This window comes from Schistocerca nitens, chromosome 5, assembly GCF_023898315.1.
Source record: "Schistocerca nitens isolate TAMUIC-IGC-003100 chromosome 5, iqSchNite1.1, whole genome shotgun sequence".
Taxonomy (NCBI): domain Eukaryota; kingdom Metazoa; phylum Arthropoda; class Insecta; order Orthoptera; family Acrididae; genus Schistocerca; species Schistocerca nitens.
In genome coordinates this window covers 52,106,690-52,123,031 of record NC_064618.1, presented here as the reverse complement: position 1 = coordinate 52,123,031, position 16,342 = coordinate 52,106,690, and positions in this window count along the sequence as shown.

The following is a 16,342-nucleotide window of genomic DNA, read 5'->3' as shown; positions in this document are numbered from 1 at the left end:
ACAGCAGTGATATCCAGAGGCCTCAGACGAGGTCTATTGAGCAGAAAGAAGTGTTGTTACTTGTATTTATCAGACAGTAATTTAAAAGGAGAAGTGGTCAAACTGGACTGACAAACTGACATCTCAGAAGAACAAGCATTTCTGTGAATATCATCAAACAATATTCAAGATAACACAAGAAATGTTTTAGAGAGGAACATTCCATGCGCTTACGTGTTCTTTGAGCACGGAAAACGTGAGTATTGTGCAACATCAATAAAAATTGGAAACAAATAATTGGACTGACGAGAGGAAGTGACCGGGTTTCCTGTCAGATGTATGGACATACCGATACCATATTATATGGAGGGTATTTCCCTGCTACAACAGCACGCAAGGCACTTCAACTACTAGTTGGTGGTCGAATGAAACCATCAGTCACTTATTGCCAACAGTCATCTGGCTGAGTTCAAACAATAACTACAACCACTGCCAGCACAGGGTTACCACTAATCAGCCATGTTGCCTGACAGCTCAGAGACCAGTCACCACATTTTACTCACACGAACTTAAGCAATGCTTGTGAGTGTTAGGTTTACTTCAACATAATAACCAACACCCAGAAATCATGACTGTGAGACAATTAATGCCACAGTACGCATCTACGATTTACTTTTAACCATCATTTGTAATGGAGAGATGTTAATAGCATCAAAATGAGATTTTTGAAGAGTGACTGTAATCAACATATCTGGAGGTTCCAAAAACAACTATATTTTTTAGAAACAGTTACGTTGTATTTTATTTACATTAATCGAACATGGATGTGCCAGTAACGGTGTGTATGAAAAACCAACGTACACTGACCTATGCCTACAGTAATCGAGTCAACACAATCTATAACAAAGAAATCTTAGCTGAAGTCACCGGACCCGAAATTGAGAACTGCTGCAAGTTTCAGAAAGCCTGGTCTTAGCCACATTCCATATGAATGTGGCGTCCATTACGTGGACTCGTCTTTAGAACAGTCGTTGGGAAGTTCAAGGTACTTCCGTGACACACCCCACTAACATAACAAAATAAATCAGCTGTCATCGAACCCTGCCACTAATAAAATCACGAAATGAAATACGATGAGATCGTTATCGTGGTACATACACCAAATTTATGGCACACAATAATTAAAGATTGTCTTGAAATACAGAGAGAAAAACTAATAAACCAGGATGGAGGTTTCATTTTAAGTAAGGCTTTGGGTCCGACACTTAATTTACGAGAAAGCACACCAGCAATGCATTCCAGCCGTTAGCGCCGCTGTTTCTTTTATTTATTATTAATGTGAAATGCTGCACACTCCAGTACAGAGTAGCGACACGGGTGGCTGGAGGGGCAAGCCTACAAGGTGCCCCCTCCAATTCCTCTGTACGATTCACCGGTTAGTTGGTTCAAATGGGTCTGCGCACTATGGGGCTTAACTTCAGAGGTCATCAGTGGTTCAAATGGTTCTGAGCACTATGGGACTCAACATATGTGGTCATCAGTCCCCTAGAACTTAGAACTATTTAAACCTTACTAACCTAAGGACATCACACACATCCATGCCCGAGGCAGGATTCGAACCTGCGAACGTAGCGGTCAGGCGGCTCCAGACTGTAGCGCCTAGAACCGCTCGGCCACAGCGGCCGGCACCGGTTACTTTGCTCGCCATACAAGTGAGCCGCTACAAGTGTGAAGTCCTCAGCCCGAAGGACCGCGAGTGTTGAGACGCCCCAGTAAATTATGCCTTCAGACAGTGGTGTATGGTGAATGAACTCGTCAGCCCAAAAGTTTCAAAACTGAATTAATAAAAAAAAAATAGAGAAAAGTTGGTTTTAATCCTTCACGTGATCTATATACTCCCACTTCAGTACAATGCACAGAACGTTCGTGCAACCATATGAGAAGTCCTCTGTGGAATGTTGTCCAACTAGCACGTCACAGTGGTCTGAATGTCAATTATGTCTTCAAAAGTATGATTCTTCACGTGAATTTCTGCTCTCTGCCGTTTTGTGGTAGGTGTATACTGACTACACGAAGGCTCATGACACTTGATAATATTTTTTTCTGAAAAGAATTGTACCCATTGTAAGGTACCATTCATTTTCGAACCACAGTATGTTTCCCCAAACTTACACTTTGTGTAGTGTCTGTAGGATGCTTTGAGCTCAAGTAATAGTGGTTCAAATGGCTCTGAGCACTATGGAACTTAACTTATGAGGTCATCATTCCCGTAGAACTTAGAACTACTTAAACCTAACTAACCTAAGAACATCACACACATCCATGCGCGGAGGCAGGGTTCGAACCTGCGACCGTAGTGGTCGCGCGGTTCCAGACTGTAGCGCCTAGAACCGCTCGGCCACCCCGGCCGGCCAAGTAATAGTGCAGAACTCATTAGAAGGACGTATGGTTTCAGGTCTCACTCCAGCTGATTATGATGAGGATGATAAGTGGTTTGTGGAGCGCTGAACTGCGCTGTTACCAGCGCCCCTTCAAATTCCCTACCTTTACACAGTCCAGTCTCGCCACTTTAACTAACGATGAGGAAATGATAAGAACAACACACACACCAAGTTCCCAGACGTAGAAAATCCGTGGCCCGGTCGAGTATCGACCCCGTGATCAAGAGGCAGCAATGTTACCACACGATTTGCGGACCACACAGATTGAAGTAACCGCTGGATAACCTGCCGCTGCCATTAGACGGTATGACGGGGAGCAGTGGCCAACCGTAACGTAGGGAAACCACATCCATTCTGGCACGCTACTTTCTATAATGAATAAATTCTAATAAACGCTACTTTTCCAACAGAAGGTATTAGGAGACACCTACTTGACACAAGCACTTACTTATACCAATATTATTACGCAAGAACTCATTCATTTCCATAAACAAATGGATAATTTTAAAGCTAATGAAGTTGTACGAACAGCTACGGTGTTTCACGACTGTAAGTACGTACATCGACTGCGTCCCATACTCTCCAGTCGTCGATAGGGTGATTTCCGAGCACATTTATTTCTTAAGAGCACGCTCTCAAAAAGTGCTAGTTTATGTGTTAATAAGTGATGTACTATTTCGTTATAATAGGTTTACGGTATTTTCGGGAATAAACAGATCTCAGTGCCTTCGACAGTCGTACTTCAAGTAGTATATCTACCGTCATTACGAGGGTAAGAGGGTTACAATTAACTGTCAGTGGTGCGTCGGAAACAAGCAACTTGACTCCCAGGATAGCGTCCATCCGGTGACCGTGGCTGCATTAGTCGCCAGGAGAGAAGCCAGCGACAGATTGATATATTGAAACGGTACAAAATTTTTGTGTTCCATCGCCATTATGAGGATGCGAATGTTACATTTAACTGTCAGTAGTGCCTTTGAAACAACAAACTTGGCTCCCAGGAGAACGTAAATCCGGTGACATTATCCGTGTTAGATGCTTGGAGGAAAGTAGGCTAAAGAATGAAGCATTAACTCGCGAGGCAATTTGTGTGTTCCATCGTCATTACGAGGGTGGGATGGTTACAATTACACTACTGGAAATTAAAATTGCTACATCACGAAGATGACGCGCTACAAACGCGAAATTTACCCGACAGCAAGAAGACGCTTTGATATGCTAATGATTAACATTTCAGAGCATTAACACAAAGTTGGCCCCGGTGGCGAAACCTACAACGTGCTGACATGAGGAAAGTTTCCAACCGATTTCTCATACACAAACAGCAGTTGACCGGAGTTGCCTGGTGAAACTTTGTTGTGATGCCTCGTGTAAGGAAGAGAAATGCGTACCATCACAATTCCAACTTTGATAAAGGTCGGGTTATATCCTATCGCGATTGCGGTTTGTCCTATCGCGACATTGCTACTAGCGTTGGTTGAGATCCAATGACTGTTAGCAAAATATGTAATCGGTGGTTTCAGGAGGGTATTACGAAACGACGTGCTGGATCCCAAAGGCCTCGTATCACTAGCAGTCGAGATGACAGGCATCTTATTCGCATGGCTGTAACGGATCGTGCAGCCACGTCTCGATCCCTGAGTCAACAGATGGGGACGATTGGAAGACAACAACCATCTGCACGAACAGTTCGACGACGTTTGCAGCAGCATGGACTATCAGCTCGGAGACCATGGCTGCAGTTACCCATGACGCTGCATCACAGACAGGAGCGCCTGCGGTGGTGTAGTCAACGACGAAACTGGGTGCACGAATGGCAAAGCGTCATTTTATCGGATGAATTCAGGTTCTGCTTGCACCATCACGATGGTCGCATCCGTGTTTGGCGACATCGCGGTGAACGCACATTGGAAGCGTGTATTCGTCATCGCCATACTGGCGTACCACCCAGCGTGATGGTACGGGGTGCCTTTGGTTACACGTCTTCGTCATCTCTTGTTCGCATTGACGGCACTTTGAACAGTGGACGTTACATTTCAGATGTGTTACGATTCTTGGCTCTACCCTTCATTCGATCCCTGCGAAACCCTACATTTCAGCAGGATAATGCACGACCGCATGTTGCAGGTCCTGTACGGGCCTTTCTGGATGCAGAAAATATTCGGTTGCTGCCCTGGCCAGCACATTCTCCAGATCTGTCAGCAATTGAAAACGTCTGGTCAATGGTGGCCAAGCAACTGGCTCGTCACAATACGCCAGTCACAATTTTTGATGAACTGTGATATCGTGTTGAAGCTGCATGAGCAGTTGTACGTGTACACGCCATCCAAGCTCTGTTTGACTCAATGCCCAGGCGTATCAAGTCCGTAATTGCAGCCAGTGGTGGTTGTTCTGGGTACTGGTTTCTCAGGATCTATGCACCCAAATTGTGTGGAAATGTAATCACATGTCAGTTGTAGTATAATATATTTGGCCAATGAATACCCGTTTATCATCTGCATTTATTATTGCTGTAGCAATTTTAATGGCCAGTAGTGTATCTGTCAGTGGTGCATCGGAAGCAAGAAACTTGATTCCCAGGAGAACGTAAATCCGGTGACCTTAGCCGTGTTAGTTGCTTGGAGAATAGTTGGCTGGAGACTGAAGTACAGAAACGTGAGGCAATTTACTTATTCCATTGTCATTGCATAGATGCAACGGTAGCAATTAACTGTCAGTGGTGCATCGGAAACATTCAACTTGACTCATAGGAGAACGTCGATGTGGTGACTGTGGCTATGTTAGTTACCTGGAGAGAAATCTTCTGGAGACTGATGTATTGAATCACGCCGCAATTTTTATTAGGAGGATTCGAGGGTTACAATTAACTGTCAGTGTCTGTCGGAAACAAGCCACATGACTCCCCAAAAACGTCTATCCGTTGACTGTGGCTCAGTTACTCACTTGGAGAGAAGTCGACTAGAGACTGAAGTATTGAATTGCGACGGAATATGTGCGTTCCATCGTCACTACTAGGATCTTAGGGATAAAAATAACTGTCAGTGCTACATAAATAACAAGAAACTGGTCTCCCAGAAAAACATAAATCCGTTGACGGTGACCGCATTACTCGCTTAGAGAAAAGTCTGCAGGAGACTGAAGTATTGATTTGCGAAGCAATTTCTGTCTTCCATCGTCATTACGAGGGTGCGAGTTTTACAATTAACTGTGATTGTTGCGTCAGAAACAAGATATTTGACGCTGAGGAGAACGTACATCCGGTGACAATAGCCGCATTAGTCGCTTGGGAAGAAGCCTTCTGTTGAACTAAATCGCGACGCAATTTGTGTGTTCTGTCGTCATTACGAGGGTGACAATCAACAGTCAGTGGTGCATCGGAGACCAGAAACGTGACTCCTAGGACAACGTAAATCCGGTGATGATAGCCCTCTTAGTCGATTGCAGATAAGTCTGTTGGGGTCTGATGTACTGGTCATGTCGCAATTTGTGTGTTCCATCGTCATTACGAGGGTGCGAGGGTTGCGATGAACTCGCAGTGGCGCGTCAGAAACGAGCAACTTGACTCCCAGGAAAATGTACATCCGGTAAGTGCAGCCTTGTTAGTCACTTGGAGTGAAGTCGGCTGGAGGCTGAAATACTGATTAACGACGCAATTTGTAAGTTCCATCGACATTACGAGGGTGCAAGGGTTACAATTAATTGTCAGTGGTTCGTCAGAAACAAGCAACATGAATCCCAGAACAACGTACATAAGGTGACCGTAGCCGCATTAGTCGGTTGTGGAGAAGTCTGTTGGAGACTAATTAATTTAATCGCGACGAAGTTTGTGTGTTGCATCGTCATTACGAGGTTGCGACGGTTACAACTGATTATCAGTGGTGCGTCGGAAACAAGCAACTTGACTCCTAGGAGAACGTCCGTCCGTTGACCGTGGCTGAGTTAGTCGCATCGAGATAAGTCTGCTGGAGTCTGATTTATTGAATCGCGAAGTACTTTGTGTGTTCCACGGGCATTACGAGTGTTCGAGGGTTACGTTAAATCTGCGTGTTGCATCCGAAAAAAGAAACTTGTCTCCCAGGAGCACTTAAATGTGGTGACCGTAGCCACGTAAGTCGTTTGGAGAAAAGTCGGCTGGAGACTCAAGTACTGAATCGCGACGCAGTTTCTGTCTTCCATCGTCATTAAGAGGGTGCGATTGTTACAACTAACTGTCAGTGGAGCGTCGGAAACAAAGATCTTGACTCCCACCAGAACGTACATCTGCTGACCACAGCCATGTTAGTCGCTTGGAGAGAAGTCGTCTAGAAATTGAAGTATTGAATTGCGACGAAATATGTGTGTTACATAGTCATTACGAGGGTGCGTGGGTGCCAATTAACTTTCAGTGGTGCGCCGGAACTTGCAACTTGACTCCCATGAGAATGTACATCCGGTGACCATGGCTGCGTTATTTGCTTGGTGAGGTGTCTCCTAGATACTGATGTATTGATCACGACGCGGTTTATGTGTTCCATCGACATTTCCAGGGTATGAGTGTTACCATTAACTGTCAGTGGTGCATCGGAAACATGAATCTGGATTTCCAGGGAAAGCAAATCCGGTGAACGTAGCCATGTAGGCACGGTGGAGAAAAATTGCCTGGGGATTGAAGTATTAAGTCGAAAAGCAGTTTGTGTGTTCGATCCTTATTGCAAGGGTACGAGAATTACAATTAACTATCTGTGTTGCGTCAGAACCAAGGGACTCGAGTACCAGGAGAACGTACATCTGGTGACCATAGCTGCGTGGGGAGAAGTCGGCTGGAGACTTAAGTACTGAATCCGACGCAATTTGTGTGTTCCATCGTCATTACGACGGTGCGAGGATTACGGTTAACTCTCAGTGGCGCATCAAAAACAAGTAACTTGAAACTTCCTGGCAGATTAAAACTGTGTGCCCGACCGAGACTCGAACTCGGGACCTTTGCCTTTCGCGGGCAAGTGCTCTATCAACTGAGCTACCGAAGCACGACTCACGCCCGGTCCTCACAGCTTTACTTCTACCAGTATCTCGTCTCCTACCTTCCAAACTTTACAGAAGCTCTCCTGCGAATCTTGCAGAACTAGCACTCCTGAAAGAAAGGATATTGCGGAGACACGGCTTAGCCACAGCCTGGGGGATGTTTCCAGGATGAGATTTTCACTCTGCAGCGGAGTGTGCGCTGATATGAAACTTCCTGGCGGATTAAAACTGTGTGCCCGACCGAGACTCGAACTCGGGACCTTTGCCTTTCGCGGGCAAGTGCTCTATCAACTGAGCTACCGAAGCACGACTCACGCCCGGTCCTCACAGCTGCCAGTATCTCGTCTCCTACCTTCCAAACTTTACAGAAGCTCTCCTGCGAATCTTGCAGAACTAGCACTCCTGAAAGAAAGGATATTGCGGAGACACGGCTTAGCCACAGCCTGGGGGATGTTTCCAGAATGAGATTTTCACTCTGCAACAGAGTGTGCGCTGATATGAAACTTCCTGGCAGATTAAAACTGTGTGCCCGACCGAGACTCGAACTCGGGACCTTTGCCTTTCGCGGGCAAGTGCTCTATCAACTGAGCTACCGAAGCACGACTCACGCCCGGTCCTCACAGCTTTACTTCTGCCAGTATCTCGTCTCCTACCTTCCAAACTTTACAGAAGCTCTCCTGCGAATCTTGCAGAACTAGCACTCCTGAAAGAAAGGATATTGCGGAGACACGGCTTAGCCACAGCCTGGGGGATGTTTCCAGAATGAGATTTTCACTCTGCAGCGGAGTGTGCGCTGATATGAAACTTCCTGGCAGATTAAAACTGTGTGCCCGACCGAGACTCGAACTCGGGACCTTTGCCTTTCGCGGGCAAGTGCTCTATCAACTGAGCTACCGAAGCACGACTCACGCCCGGTCCTCACAGCTGCCAGTATCTCGTCTCCTACCTTCCAAACTTTACAGAAGCTCTCCTGCGAATCTTGCAGAACTAGCACTCCTGAAAGAAAGGATATTGCGGAGACACGGCTTAGCCACAGCCTGGGGGATGTTTCCAGAATGAGATTTTCACTCTGCAGCAGAGTGTGCGCTGATATGAAACTTCGTGGCAGATTAAAACTGTGTGCCCGACCGGGACTCGAACTCGGGACCTTTGCCTTTCGCGGGAAAGTGCTCTATCAACTGAGTTTCATATCAGCGCACACTCCGCTGCAGAGTGAAAATCTCATTCTGGGAACAAGTAACTTGACTCGCAGGAGATCGTCCATCCAGTGACCGTGGCGGCGTTAGTCCCTTGGGGAGAATTCATCTGGAGACTGAAGTATTAAATGGCGAAGTAGATTGTGTGTTCAATGGTCATTACGAGGGTGGGTGCGTGGGTTATGTTAACTGTGGTGCATCCGAATATCGGCATCAAGCAACTTGACTCCCATTAGAACGACCATCCAGTGACCGTGGCCGCGTTTAGCCGCTTACAGCAAAGTCGTCTGCAGGCTGAAGTATAGAATCGCGACCCAATTTGTGTGTTCCATCGTCATTACGAGGGTGCGAGGGTTCCAATTAAGTGTCAGTCGTTCGTCGGAAACCAGAATTTTGACTCCCAGGAGATCGTAAATCCGGTTACTGCAGTTGTGATAGACGCTTGGAGAAAGTCATCTGTAGATTGTAATATTGCATCGAGAAGCAATTTGTGTGTTCTATCGTCATGACGAGGGTGTTGCGTCAGAAACAAGCAACTTGACTACCAGGATAACGTACATCTGGTGACTGTAGCTACGTTAGTTGGTTGGGGGAAGTCGTTTGGAGACTGAAGTACTGAACCGCGACGGAATTTTTCTGTTCCATCGAAATTACGTGGGTGCAAGGGTTACAATTATCTGTCAGTGGTGCCCAGGAAACTTCCAATTTGACTCCCAGGAGAAAGTCCATCCGCTGACCGTAGTCGCAGTAGTCACTTGGAGAGAAGTCGGCTGGAGATATATGTATTGAATCGTGACTCATTTGTGTGTTCCATGGTCATTACGATGGTGCGAGGGATACAATTAACTGTCAGTGGTGCGTCGGAAATAAGAAACTTGACTCCCAGGAGAACTCAAATGGGATGACCATAGCCACGTTAGTTGAGTGGAGAAAAGTCGTTTGGAGACTGAAGTACTGAATCGCGACGAAAGTTGTGTGTTGCATCGTCATTCTGAGGGTGCGTGGGTTCCAATTCACTGACAGTGGTGCGGCGGAAACCAGATCTTGACTCCCAGAAGAACGTAAATGCGGTGACTGTAGTTGTGTTAGTCGGCTTTAGATTTTAGTAATGTATCGAGAAGCAATTTGTGTGTTCCATCGACATTACGCGGATGCGAGGGTTACAACTGTCAGTGGTGCGTCGTAAACAAGGTACTTGACTCCCAAGAGAACGTCAATCCGTTGACCGTGACTGCATTAGTTCCTTGGTGAGACGTCGGCTATAGACTGATGTATACAATCGGGATGTAGTTTGTGTGTTCCATCATCATTAACTGTTAGTGTTGCGTCGGAAACAAGCAACTTGATTCCCAGGAGAACGTAAATCCGGTGACTGTAGTTGTGTTACACGCTTGGAATAAAGTCGGCTGGAGATGGTAGTATTGAATCGCGAAGCAATTAATGTGTTCCATCGTAATTACAAGGGTGTGAGGGTGACAATTAACTGACAGTGTCGTGCTGGAAACTCCAAAGCTGACTACCAGGAGAACGTCAATCCGATGACCATGGCTGCATTAGTCGCTTGGAGAGAAGTCCCCTGGAGAATTATGTACTGATCGCGACACGGTTTGTGCTTTCTATTGTCTTTTTGAGGGTGCGTGAGTTACAATTAACTGCCAGGGGTGGTTCGGAAACAAGAATCTTGACTCCCAGGAGAATGTAAACCCACTGACTGTAGCCACGTCTGCAGAAATATCGGCTGGAGATTGAGGTACTAAGTCGAGCAGTAGTTTGTGTGTTCTATCATTATTGCGAGGATACGATGGTTACAAGTAACTGTTAATGGTGCATCAAAAACAGGTAACATGACTCCCACGAGAAAGTCCATCCAGTGACCGTGGCTGCGTTAGTCGCATGGAGAGAAGTCTGCTGAAGACTGATGTATTGAATCACGAAGCACTTTATGTGTTCCATGGTCATTACGACTGTGCGAGGGTTACGTTAACTCTCAGTGATACATCCGATACAAGGAACTTCACTCCCAGGAGAACGTCAATGTGGTGACCGTAGCCGTTTCAGTCGGTTGCGGAGAAGTCTGTTGGGGGCTGATGTATTGAATCGCGACGCAATTTGTGTATTCCATCGTCATTACGAGTAAGCGCGGGTCCAAAGTCACTGTCAATGGTGCATCGCAAATAAGAATCTTGACTACCAGGAGAATGCAAATCCGGTGACTGTAGTTTTGTTAGTCGCTTGGAGAAAGTCGGCTGGAGATTGCAGTATTTAATCAGAAGCAATTCGTGTGTTCCATCGTCATTACAAGGGTGTGTGGCTTACAATAAACTGTCAGCGGTGCGTCGGAATCCAGAATCTTGACTCTCAGGAGAAAGTAAATCCGGTGACCGTAGCCAGAAGAGTCGATGGAGGAAGATCTGCTGGAGATTGAAGTATTGAGTCGAGAAGCAATTTGTGTTTTCTATCGTCGTTACGAGGGTGCGAGGGTTGCAATTAACTATCTGTGTTGCGTCAGAAACCAGCAACTTGATTGCCAGGAGAACGTACATCTGATGACCTTAGGTGCCTTATTTGCTTGGGGAGGTATGGAGACTGAAATACGACGCAATTTTTTTGTTCCATCACCATTACGTGGGTGTAAGCTTTACAATTAACTGTCAGTGGTGTGTAGGATACTTGCAATTTGACTCCCAGGAGAAAGTCCATCCGGAGACCGCAGCTGCGTTAGTCACTTGGAGAGAAGTTGGCTGGAGACTTAAGTACAGGGCTATTACAAATGATTGAAGCGATTTCATAAATTCACTGTAGCTCCATTCATTGACATATGGTCACGACACACTACAGATACGTAGAAAAACTCATAAAGTTTTGTTCGGCTGAAGCCGCACTTCAGGTTTCTGCCATCAGAGCGCTCGAGAGCGCAGTGAGACAAAATGGCGACAGGAGCCGAGAAAACGTATGTCGTGCTTGAAATGCACTCACATCAGTCAGTCATAACAGTGCAACGACACTTCAGGACGAAGTTCAACAAAGATCCACCAACTGCTAACTCCATTCGGCGATGGTATGCGCAGTTTAAAGCTTCTTGATGCATCTGTAAGGGGAAATCAACAAGTCGGCCTGCAGTGAGCGAAGAAACGGTTGAACGCGTGCGGGCAAGTTTCACGCGTAGCCCGCGGAAGTCGACGAATAAAGCAAGCAGGGAGCTAAACGTACCACAGCCGACGGTTTGGAAAATCTTACGGAAAAGGCTAAAGCAGAAGCCTTACCGTTTACAATTGCTACAAGCCCTGACACCCGATGACAAAGTCAAACGCTTTGAATTTTCGGCGCGGTTGCAACAGCTCATGGAAGAGGATGCGTTCAGTGCGAAACTTGTTTTCAGTGATGAAGCAACATTTTTTCTTGATGGTGAAGTGAACAGACACAATGTGCGAATCTGGGCGGTAGAGAATCCTCACGCATTCGTGCAGAAAATTCGCAATTCACCAAAAGTTAGCGTGTTTTGTGCAATCTCACGGTTTAAAGTTTACGGCCCCTTTTTCTTCTGCGAAAAAAACGGTACAGGACACGTGTATCTGAACATGCTGGAAAATTGGCTCATGCCACAACTGGGGACCGACAGCGCCGACTTCATCTTTCAACAGGATGGTGCTCCACCGCACTTCCATCAAGATGTTCGGCATTTCTTAAACAGGAGATTGGAAAACCGATGGATCGGTCGTGGTGGAGATCATGATCAGCAATTCATGTCATGGCTTCCACGCTCTCCCGACTTAACCCCATGCGATTTCTTTCTGTGGGGTTATGTGAAAGATTCAGTGTGTAAACCTCCTCTACAAAGAAACGTGCCAGAACTGCGAGCTCGCATCAACGGTGCTTTCGAACTCATCATTGATGGGGACATGCTGCGCCGAGTGTGGGAGGAACTTGATTATCGGCTTGATGTCTGACGAATCACTAAAGGGGCACATATCGAACATTTGTGAATGCCTAAAAAAACTTTTTGAGTTTTTGTATGTGAGTGCGAAACATTGTGAAAATATATCAAATAATAAAGTTATTGTAGAGCTGTGAAATCGCTTCAATCATTTGTAATAACCCTGTACTGCATCGTGATGCAAGTAGTGTGTTCCATAGTCATTACGAGGGTGCGTGTGTTTCAATTAACTGTCAGTGGTGCATCAAAAACAAGTAACTTGTCTCCGAGGAGAACGTCCATCCGGTGACTGTGGCTATGTTAGTCGCTTGGAGAGAAGTCGGCTGGAGGTTGAAGTATTCAATCGCGACGCAATTTGTGTGTTCCGTCGTCACTGAGAAGTACGTGTTGTACAACTGCACTGCCACATAATTCGATGGCGTTGCTAGAGCTGCTGTGAGGGATCTTCAAGCCAAAGCGGGTAGGAGGATTATCCTACTCGTCGACTCAGTAACAGAATTCAGGTGTGGGGACTCTCAATCTTTGCAAATCTCGGATCTAAAATCAGACCATTCGCAATGAACGCCTCTTATAACATCTTCAAAAGACTCGCGAGCTAGACTCAGATATTTCTATAGGTTTATTAAAGTGAGGGGATCTTGCACAGTTTTGCATTTCAGTAAAGTCGCTACAGGATTCCTCACATCGTTGCTTTTGTTCGGCAGTCAAGTTGTGTGGGTCAAACGTTGCACACACTTTTGCCTTCTTCAAAACATTTTTGTTACTGTCTTGAACAATTTAGTTAGAGATGTTACTTCAGTGTAATTTTTTACATGAAATACACTCCTGGAAATGGAAAAAAGAACACATTGACACCGGTGTGTCAGACCCACCATACTTGCTCCGGACACTGCGAGAAGGCTGTACAAGCAATGATCACACGCACGGCACAGCGGACACACCAGGAACCGCGGTGTTGGCCGTCGAATGGCGCTAGCTGCGCAGCATTTGTGCACCGCCGCCGTCAGTGTCAGCCAGTTTGCCGTGGCATACGGAGCTCCATCGCAGTCTTTAACACTGGTAGCATGCCGCGACAGCGTGGACGTGAACCGTATGTGCAGTTGACGGACTTTGAGCGAGGGCGTATAGTGGGCATGCGGGAGGCCGGGTGGACGTACCGCCGAATTGCTCAACACGAGGGGCGTGAGGTCTCCACAGTACATCGATGTTGTCGCCAGTGGTCGGCGGAAGGTGCACGTGCCCGTCGACCTGGGACCGGACCGCAGCGACGCACGGATGCACGCCAAGACCGTAGGATCCTTCGCAGTGCCGTAGGGGACCGCACCGCCACTTCCCGGCAAATTAGGGACACTGTTGCTCCTGGGGTATCGGCGAGGACCATTCGCAACCGTCTCCATGAAGCTGGGCTACGGTCCCGCACACCGTTAGGCCGTCTTCCGCTCACGCCCCAACATCGTGCAGCCCGCCTCCAGTGGTGTCGCGACAGGCGTGAATGGAGGGACGAATGGAGACGTGTCGTCTTCAGCGATGAGAGTCGCTTCTGCCTTGGTGCCAATGATGGTCGTATGCGTGTTTGGCGCCGTGCAGGTGAGCGCCACAATCAGGACTGCATACGACCGAGGCACACAGGGCCAACACCCGGCATCATGGTGTGGGGAGCGATCTCCTACACTGGCCGTACACCACTGGTGATCGTCGAGGGGACACTGAATAGTGCACGGTACATCCAAACCGTCATCGAATCCATCGTTCTACCATTCCTGGACCGGCAAGGGAACTTGCTGTTCCAACAGGACAATGCACGTCCGCATGTAACCCGTGCCACCCAACGTGCTCTAGAAGGTGTAAGTCAACTACCCTGGCCAGCAAGATCTCCGGATCTGTCCCCCATTGAGCATGTTTGTGACTGGATGAAGCGTCGTCCCACGCGGTCTGCACGTCCAGCACGAACGCTGGTCCAACTGAGGCGCCAGGTGGAAATGGCATGGCAAGCCGTTCCACAGGACTACATCCAGCATCTCTACGATCGTCTCCATGGGAGAATAGCAGCCTGCATTGCTGCGAAAGGTGGATATACACTGCACTAGTGCCGACATTGCGCATGCTCTGTTGCCTGTGTCTATGTGCCTGTGGTTCTGTCAGTGTGATCATGTGATGTATCTGACCCCAGTAATGTGTCAATAAAGTTTCCCCTTCCTGGGATAATGAATTCACGGTGTTCTTATTTCAATTTCCAGGAGTGTAGTTGATACACTACTTCACACCGCCTGCTCGCACCTGACTAGCCAGATGCACATCCGTTGTTTTCAGTTGTTAATTCAATGTGTCACTGCATTTACTGCTCTGACGTCGCATGTACGCGGGAAATGAAATCAGTCTCAGAACTTTTTGGATGTACGCTATGTGCTCTATGCGTTATAAGGCAATTACTTGAGAATTCAATGATTACCTATATCGGAAGATAGAACATGGCAATACAGATTCACAACCAGAAGCGGATAATGATTTCTTCAAGTAATTTACACTTTGGTTACAGAACTCATTGCGATACTCTCTAATACCGCGTCGGACCTTCTTTTATCCGGCGAAGTGTAGTAACTCGACGTGGCTGGGTCTCAAGTTGTTGGAAGTCCCCTGCAGAAATACTGAGCCATGTTGCGTCTATAACCGATAATAATTGCGGATGTATTGCCCGTGGATTCTGTGTACGAACTGACCTCCTTATTACGTCCCATAAATGTTCGGTGGGATTCGCGTCGGGCGATCTGCGTGGCCAATTCATTCGCTCGAATTTTCGAGAATGTTCTTCGAACCAATAAGGTCTGTGTCTCAGCGTTATTGCTAATTGTCGTCTATAAAAAAATTCATTGTTGTTTAGGAACATGAAGTCGATGAATTGCTGCAAATGGCCTCCAAGTAGCGGAACATAACCATTTTCAGTTTATAACCCAGTCCATTCCTTGTGAACACAAACCACACCATTTTGGAGACACCGCTAGCTTGCACAGTGTCTTATCGGCAACCTAGGTCCTGCACCACACTTGAGCCATCATCAGCTCTTACCAACTGAATTCGCGACTCGTCTGACCGGGCTACGTTTTTCCAGTCGTCTAGGGTCCATACGATATGGTCAAAACCCACAGGCCCAGGAGAAGCGCCGCAATCGATGTCGTGTGGTTACCGAATGTGTTCGCGTCGATCGTCTCCTGGCGCAGCCTATTATCGCAAAATTTCGCCCCCGCACTGTCCTAACGGGTAGGTTAGCCCTACATCCCACGCTGATTTCTGCGATTATGTCTGTCAAAAGCCTAAAAAACCACCTTTTACTGTGCAAACTGCTGTGAGACGTGCAGGAAGAGAGTGAATGAGTTTCTGGAAATGTATCCATAGGGATGTGAAACTATGCTGACCCCAGTGCTGTGGCCAGCTGCACTGGGTTTCTCGGTCGAGGATCCATGGTCTGAACAGCCCAATTGAGGTTGTCCCACAGACCTTCGATTGGACTTAAATCCGGAGATTTTGTTGTCCAGGGAACTCGCCCAGTTATGCTTCAGACCATGCACTTACATTGAGCTCAATGTAATACATTGCATTGTCCTGTTGCAACATGGAAAGGTAAACTGCGGGTGTTTGCTTTCAGATGTTTCACTCCCTACACGCCAGTGGCCATCTGTCCGATGGAGCATAAAACACGATTATCTGAAAATGTCACCTGCCGCCCACTCAGTGGACGTCCAGTTGCTGTATCGGAGTGCAAACTCCAGTCTTCACCGCCGATGATCAGCTGTCAG